Source organism: Pleurodeles waltl, unplaced genomic scaffold (assembly GCF_031143425.1).
Source record: "Pleurodeles waltl isolate 20211129_DDA unplaced genomic scaffold, aPleWal1.hap1.20221129 scaffold_67, whole genome shotgun sequence".
NCBI lineage: Eukaryota > Metazoa > Chordata > Amphibia > Caudata > Salamandridae > Pleurodeles > Pleurodeles waltl.
Genome location: NW_027150384.1, coordinates 3,069,166 through 3,075,963, shown reverse-complemented (window position 1 = coordinate 3,075,963; position 6,798 = coordinate 3,069,166). Strand labels below are relative to the sequence as shown.

The 6,798-nt window shown below is 46.1% G+C and overlaps 1 long non-coding RNA gene and 2 other non-coding genes across 3 annotated transcripts; 1 reads left to right on the top strand and 2 right to left on the bottom strand.

Annotated features, from left to right (window-relative positions):
* Window positions 1–389: 389 nt before the first annotated feature.
* On the bottom strand, window positions 390–461 carry TRNAA-UGC (transfer RNA alanine (anticodon UGC)). The gene has a single exon. It is a non-coding gene; the product is annotated as a tRNA-Ala (tRNA).
* LOC138278844 (uncharacterized) lies at window positions 455–6,222 on the top strand. Its single transcript, XR_011200869.1, has 2 exons — window positions 455–495; window positions 5,229–6,222. It is a non-coding gene; the product is annotated as an uncharacterized lncRNA (long non-coding RNA).
* Window positions 1,096–1,181, bottom strand: TRNAY-GUA (transfer RNA tyrosine (anticodon GUA)). The gene is given in 2 exon segments: window positions 1,096–1,131; window positions 1,145–1,181. It is a non-coding gene; the product is annotated as a tRNA-Tyr (tRNA).
* Window positions 6,223–6,798: the final 576 nt, after the last annotated feature.

Genomic DNA, 6,798 nt, shown 5'->3' with positions numbered 1-6,798 from the left:
ATAACCATGCAAAAAAGGCCATTTCCAACAACAGTGCTTTAAATTGGCCGGTACTCTGTGCAACTGGGGCCTGGCACTTTTTTATTTTGAGAGGGAGAGCCCTGCACTTCTCAAGAAAAACATAATACTTTTAATTGGAGAGTACCGGCACTTCTCAGAAACAAGCAGGTACTGCGGTGCCGAGTACCTACCCTTACATTTTCCCATTTCAAGCGCTGGCTGTAAATCACCACAGAAGGATGCAAAGCACTTTGCGGGTTGTTCTTTGTGTCCACTGCATGCACCGCTCTCTCATTAACACTGAAAGATAATTTCACATTTTGCGAAAGACAGAATTAAAGTTACATGCATGCCTATTTGATGCTCCGAATTGACAACAAAAATGCTAATGGAGATGCCGGGGATCGAACCCGGGGCCTCATACATGCAAAGCATGCGCTCTACCACTGAGCTACATCCCCTGGTGCAGGATGTGGGAGTCGGTGTTATTCTCAGGTCAGTGCACAGGGTGTCTCGGTATTTCCTTCCGCTCCTGGTTTTCTGGCCGGACCCCCGAGGCGCGTCCCCCGCACCGCTTCCCACACACACTCCCTCTCCTTCCCCATTCGCCGCTGCCTCCGGCTCCTGCTCCACACCTTCTGCCCGCCCAGGCTCCGGGGAGCCTCGCACCGTGCCAGCCGAGGGACAGGGGGGACAGAGGTCCCCGTTACTTCCAAGCCCCCCCTCCTGCACTCACTCTCTGCACCCCCTCCTGCACTCACTCTCTGCACCCCCTCCTGCACTCACTCTCTGCAACCCCTCCTGCACTCACTCTCTGCACCCCCTCCTGCACTCACTCTCTGCACCCCCTCCTGCACTCACTCTCTGCACCCCCTCCTGCACTCACTCTCTGCACCCCCTCTTCTGCCCACCATCCCCCGCCCTCCTCTCGTGCACTCCCCCCACTAACCACGAGCTGCCCGGGGAGGAGGGGGGAAGTTACACACGCACCTTAGCGGGTAATTAATGAGAAACCTTAGAATGTGCCGGGTTGATAATGGTCTCACAGTATAAGAAAGACGGTAGAAGCAAAAAAACAATAAAAAGAAAAAAATGTCCTTCGAGCCGGATTTGAACCAGCGACCTAAGGATCTCTGACTTTGCACTACAGTCCTCCGCTCTACCAACTGAGCTATCGAAGGGGCTGGGATACTGCACCTGACCCTGTTTTTTTCTCCATCTCATGCAAGCACACCTGCTGATCCCACTGCAGCAATGGAGATGCAGGTCTGTGTTTTAGAAAATGAGTGACCATCAGATGACTCCAGGACAACTAACACAAGCACGCCGGGCATGGCCTTTCCTTTCCTTCACCAAACTAATGCATTGTGGGAGTTGTAGTTCTTCACTTCTTAGGATACAATTGAACGCACACACCTGAAAACAATGGTGTGTGATTCAAACAGGGGTCGAAGTGTATTAAAAAATACGGGAACAGTGATGCTGCGCCCATTATGGTGCGTTCAGTCAGTGTGGGTGCCCGGGTGCAACAAAAAAATGAAACATCCCGTTCGTTTTTTTGGTCTTTCACCTCCACGTGCAGCTTAAATGTAAGATAAATTTAGTTAAAATAATTTTTGTGCCACGAGGTCCCACCCTGTGACAGAAAGCACTGTGAATACGTCAGTCATTTTTTAAAAACTTTATTACACACAGTATAAGAAAGACTGCTACAAAATGTGCAAAAGCGGTTAAGATAAAATGGTGCTTCCAAAATGTAGATTTTAGCAACGTTCAGACTGTACATAATGCAGTTTTTATATATGTATATCAGTCCTTTAAAAGCACACACGTGACAGCTCAGCTAGTAACTCCCTTGCAATATCACTCCAAAACTATCAGTCTGTGTCATCAGGAAGCTCCAGAGGCTCCATCAGTTAAAGCCAATACCTGCATTTCTTTCAGGCCAGCAGGCAGCCTGGCAGGAAGACTTGTTTTTTATTTAGATATTGCCTTAGGGTCTCCTTTTCGATTTCAGAAAGTGAAGATATTCTTCCAAACAGAACAGTGGCACTAGGTTCGAGGGGTATAGAGCAGTCCAATTCATGGCGAGGAGGTAAAGAGACTTCCTCAGGTTTCTGAATGAACTGGAGTTCCGTGTATGATGCTAGTGGTACCACATTCAGTTCCCTTGGTCTTGGAAGTTTCCTTAGGAGCCCAACAGTCTTCTGTGACGTAACAACATTGATGACAAAATTGGGAAAACAAGGATATGGTTCAAGTCTTCCGACTGAATTGATGTGCGGATTGTGGCCGATAAGGCAAGGAAGTCCTAAGATCATCACATGGTTAGTAGAGGTCAAAAGATAGGATCTTTTGATGTGTTCTAAAGGCCAACCTTAAGGGAGGGGTAATCTCTTTACCAGGTCCAGAGTTCAATGGTTTTCCGTCTATTTTATGGACCTGATCAGGGGATTCCTTGGGGACTTGGGGTATTCGCCTTTCTTGTGCCCATGTTTCATCCAGATACACCCCGCTTGCCCCACTGTCCAATAAGGCCAACACCTTTTCATTCTGTCCATTAGGAAGTTCCAGAAGTATGGCCAAGAGAAACAGGGGAGTAACCAGTTCTCTGGAGCAACAACTAGAAGGTTTTCGTGACTTTTCCATCCTCTCCCCTCTTTCAGAGTACAAGATCTGGTGTTTCCCGGAACTATCTGAAGACTTGTGGGACAATTGGGGTTTAGATGACCAGAAGAGCTGCAGTACATATATAATCCCTGCTTTGTTCTATATTTTCGTTCTGCCACAGACAAAGAGCTGCAAGCTATCCAAGTCTGCATAGGCTCCTCTCCTGAAGATGAAGGATTTTCGGAAACAGGAGTGTCAATCTTTAGAGCACTGAGTCAAGCAATTCCTGGGGTTTGCTGAAAAAGGGCGCTACGCCTTTCATATCTGCGTTCATTGAGTCTGTGTTCAATAGACAAGGCCTGATAAATTAACAATGCCATTGTTTTTGCACCCGGGGAATGTACCAGTTAATCTTTTATTTTCTCTTGAAGGCCCTAGGGAACGAGAATAATCAGAATCTGTTCCACCCATGTAGTTTCAGCTGATAACTTGTGGAAGTGAGTGATGTATTGCAGAACATCTGGATTGCCCTGCTGAATGTCACAAAGAGCTTCTTCAGCCGAAGTCTCTAAACCAGGACTTTCAATCATCCGTTTAAAGGCTGTGAGAAAGGTTGCATAGTCAGAAAGGCCCGGGTCTTCTGCGGCTGCCAAAGGGGTTGCCCATGCTAATGCCAGGCCTGATCGGGTGCTGATCAGATACCCCATATTGGCTCTATCCAGAGTAAACTGGCCCGGACAGAAGGCAAAGAATACTGTTAGGGAGTCTAGAAATTCTTTTAATTTGATTGGATCTCCAGGAAAACGAATGGTTGCTGGATAAATTAATGAAACAACAGATGCTTTAGCAGTAAGGCTTGACGTAGGGCCAAGTTTTCATTTCGCAGTTGTTGCAATTCCTAAGCTTGTTGTTGAACTGTCTGAAACACAGCTTGTGCAGAATTCACCCGACGAGCCTGAGGTAATTCTTGTGAAACGTCCATACTTCCACGGTCTGAGCATGTAACTGGGCACTGCAGTCTGTCAGGGTCTCAGCAGACAGACTTCTATTTGCAGCTTTGGAGCGATGGGAAAATATGGAGTCCAGGTTTTGACTGTCCTTGTCTGCCAAAGGTAGGGGCGACCCCTTCTGGCAGCCTTGATGCTGCCAACAGTGGAATGTATAAGCAGATCGTGCCCTTCAGAAGGAAAAACCCAGAATGGGAAAAAACCTCTGATAGCGTTCAGAGGCGCCCAGGAGGCTGATGAGGACTGATGGAAGAAGACCAGGACTGCAGCAAGGCTCAGAAGGCGCAGATAACGCTAGTGGAAATGCCAGAACCAGGAGAATAGAAAGGTTCAGAAGGGAAGCAACAGGAGTACGGATCACCAGCAGAAGCAAAGAGACAGCAGGAGCAATAAAACACCAGCAGGAGCAATGAAACTCTAGCAGGAGCGAGGAGACAGCAGGAGCAATGAAACACCATCAGGACGAGGTGACACCAGGGAGAGTGAGGAGACACCAGCAGGAGCAAAGACACATCAGCAGGAGCTAGAAGTGTTCCAACACAAAGGAGAAAGACAATTCTGCTTCTTATATACTAAAAAACAGGAAGTGACATAGAGGAAGAAGTGAGGCCACCATGATGGATTGGAAAATGGTGGCAGGAGTACATGATGGATTGGTTAAGTAAAAACCCTTCCCAGGAATTCTGGGAAGAAGAAATTAGAGACAGCAAGAACATGGCCCCCAAGGAGAAGAATGCCTTCAGCCCAGCTGACAAGTAAGGCATATAATGGCCCTCGGCGGCTCCTTGCAGGACTCCCCAGGCTGCAGGTAAGTGTTTAGGGCATTCCACTGGGCAGGACGCCAGGGAGGCAGTGGCGGGAGCTGCAGGTTGTGCTGCGACCAGTGGCGTGACAGAAAGAGAAAGATGAAAAACAGTGAGAAAGAAATAAAGCAGGAAAGAAAAAGAACCCGATAGAGAGAGATGAAGAAGATGAGAGTGTATTGTGGTGGATGAAAGAGGCATTGGGTGAATTCAAGACTAGCAGCTGTGTTTTCAACGTACCCGACAGCACCAGCATTGACTTTGAGGAAGTCTTTCGGCCTCTGCACCTATCCTTTTACAAAATAAGCACTGAATTAGGGTAATATAGTTCATGATTTTGATAATATTATGGCATTTATAATATTTCTACTTAATATAGGCCTTTCCATATAACTAGGCATAGTCCATCACAAAATGGGGGGCGCCGGGACACAGTTAATTAGATTAGGCTTGTAGCTAAGTCCAGGTTCTTCTTGTTTACCATGGATTTTGTAGACCAAAAGTATCTTACAGTTTGAAGTACTCTCTCCCACAATGCCGGTGGTTCTATGCCAGGAAGCTGACGTTGCAGCAGATATGCTAATATGAGAATATGCTAATGAGTTGCGTATAATGACTAATGAGAACATTTGACATTTGATTAACAGTAATTGAAAATAACGTGTAATGTGTAAAATGTGTCCATGGGGAGTGGTCACCATCTGTGTTATCAGTACTAAAATAATGTGAAAATGTTTAATAATTTGTATTAATGTGTTATAATGAGAGATATAAATTTATGTTATGATGCTTCTTGTCCTTAATTTAGCTACATCAGAGGCCTAGTTGGCACTGGGCCTTGCTTGCTTAAACATGGAGACGAGATGAGCTGCCGCAGACTGGAACTGAAGAAAAGAGACCTTGAACTGCACAGAGTTCACCATGAAACACCACTAGAAAAAATTTGCAAACTCACCAACGGACAGGAGACGATCAGAACAAATTGATACAATTATGTGTAGAGTAGGCTAAATGTACTTTCCCAGGATTCAAACATTAGAGCTACAGACTGAGACTTGGGAGAAACAATTTAGTTTCCCGAAGAAACCGGATGATGTACTCATCGACAAGAGGACCAATCATGTTGATGGAACTTGACTCTCAAAATAACGTAGACAAGTGGTAAACAACATTTATAGGTTATAGTCATAACCCCTGATAAGGTTGACCAATGCGCAAATTGTGGGACGGACTGAGAGACCCTAATAAAAAGTCATGACATGAGGGGAAGAATCAGAACGGAGGACGGAGAACAGAGAGGCGAAAGTTGATGACGTCAGGAGACGCTGTCCGAAGTGCTGAAACTTGGGCTCGCTTCCTGTGAGCCCGAGTCTTATTGATGACTGATGACCTGGAGACGAAGACTGACTCGTTGCTGATCTATCTTGGATAGGTAGCTATAACCTGACTGACTAATGAATGCTTTTTCTTTATAGGTACCAACTGCGCTGTTTTAAATGTTTTTCTCTTTTTTTCCAAATTAATGATTTTTACTAAATTGTTTTTCGCATGAAGACCCACATGCTGATGCTAATTTGGAGATAGGTAGGCTGACAAGGGTGACTTAGACTGACTGACTTATATTGCTGAATTATTTGATTGCTCAGGAATTGCTACGCTTTGTTTAACGTTGGTTGCATATTAATAAAGTGCTGCAAAGCCATTGCTTATGTTGATAGTAAAAATTGGAAATCATGATATTGTTGAATAAAGGTTTATGACTAGAGTTGTAACTAATAGGGAATAAACAGAACTAACTTTCATATGAGTGATGGTGGTTTTTCTGATTAGATTAGTTCATTGAATTTTAAGTTGCTGGACGATCCAAAAGATTAATCGACCTATACACGTCCCCTTGTAAGTTTACTTACTAAGGACAAGGCGCGCTAGCACTGACTTGGCAGGAAGAGGCGAGGATCACAGTCAGTGCTGCACAATTCAGAGCAGCAGTGGACTGGATTTGTGGTGTCATGCAGCCTTTGTGGTTGAAGTGAACTATTCTGCACTATTTAAAAAGTGGTGACACGAAGACATGGTTGTAAGATTCAGTGTACTGCTATAACCAGACTCATAGATGACTGTTTTCGCAACTGAGGGAAGTGACATAGGGGGTCATTCTGACACTGGCGGTAGACTACCGCCAGGGCCAACAACCGCGGATGCACCGCCAACAGGCTGGCGGTGCATCCATGGACATTCTGACCGCGGCGGTACAGCCGCGGTCAGAAACGGAAAACCGGCGGTGTCCCGCCGGTTTCCCGCTGCCCTGGGGAATCCTCCATGGCGGCGCTGCAGGCAGCGTCGCCATGGGGATTCCGACCCCCTTACCGCCAGCCTGG